The sequence below is a fragment of the Myotis brandtii genome, unplaced genomic scaffold, assembly GCF_000412655.1.
Source record: "Myotis brandtii unplaced genomic scaffold, ASM41265v1 scaffold2136, whole genome shotgun sequence".
NCBI classification, from domain to species: domain Eukaryota; kingdom Metazoa; phylum Chordata; class Mammalia; order Chiroptera; family Vespertilionidae; genus Myotis; species Myotis brandtii.
The window spans coordinates 31,891-33,124 of record NW_005357986.1 but is presented as its reverse complement, the minus strand read 5'-3'; the positions used below and the strand labels follow the sequence as shown (position 1 = coordinate 33,124).

The following is a 1,234-nucleotide window of genomic DNA, read 5'->3' as shown; positions in this document are numbered from 1 at the left end:
CCTGGGGAAGCCATTTGCTGAAGGGCATCTGGATGCCCCTAGGGAACAGGCATTAAATGTGGCAGAGCAAGGAAAGAAACAAAAAGAATGCTTTAAGCTTTGTTTTCTTCTAATCATCTCTACTAATTTTTTTACTTAAAAAAGTTTTGATTGCTCTTTAAGAGCCAAGTGGAACACATTCAAGATCAAAAGAAGGTACACTGGCAGGATGAAGGGAAGAAAGAAGGAAAGAGATAAAGGGAGGAATATGACTTCAGTGTTATGCTTTCACTTTGTGGGATATTGCCCTAGAATATATAAACGTGTGGAAATTATACCATAGTTACTTATCATAGACTGTAAGTTAAGTCCCTGGTGTGTAAATTTGGATGAATCTCTTGAATACAAAACATTGCCTGTGGAGAGAGGAAGAGAATATGAATTCTTGTGAAGATTAAAGGATTGGTTTGAGACAGATGATAAAGTTAGTCTGAAGAACAATGAGGACATATTTCATTGACAAAAAGCTGACTGACACTTATGTGCTTGACTATGGAAGGTTATGTGTGAGTTTGATGACCAGATGTGAGGCTCTAAACCCTTGGCCTAGGCATATTCACTTCAGCACCACAAATAATCTGTCTCATACTTGTTTTCTTCCAAATTCATTTTACCTCTTTTGGGGAAATTTAGGATTGAATATATGAGTGAGCAAGTTGTGAGTGGGGGAGTAGATATTAGATACTGGTGGCCATGGTGTGTACTGGCTGGGCTTGGGTTTCTGGATGTCTTAGGGATTCAAGATTATAATAAACCTGAGAAAAATTTAGCTAAGTTCTTACAGAATTAATGTGCAAATTCTGTAAGTTAGAAGCAAAGATTTTCCTTTACCTCACCAGGCTGGGATGGGAGGCCTTCAACCTCCAAGCAGCAAGTTGCTTTGTAGGATATGAAGCCCCTGTGTGGCATCAGTCTAGGGCCTTGATTAGAGGTGGTCTATGGACTTAGCTAATATGCTGAGTCTTAAGAAATGATACATTTCAGTGAGTTTGGATCACAGGTCTTCTTATCATCTATTTCTTTCACAAGGTGCCTTATGCTATCTACCAACTAAACTTATACAACCTTGTCTCTGTAATTCCACTAGACTTTCGCTAATAAAACTAGAAAAGATTCTCCTATGCTTAATGAGAACCATGGAATTTCAGACTTTACAGTTAGCAACTCTCTCATTCTATAGATAAACAAACTTAAG

General features: G+C 38.1%; 1 protein-coding gene across 1 annotated transcript in view; it reads left to right on the top strand.

The window, feature by feature from the left end:
- The window catches only part of LOC102263907 (angiogenin), an 8,454-nt gene that overhangs the window by 441 nt on the left and 6,779 nt on the right, over positions 1 to 1,234 (top strand). The window lies entirely within an intron of this gene.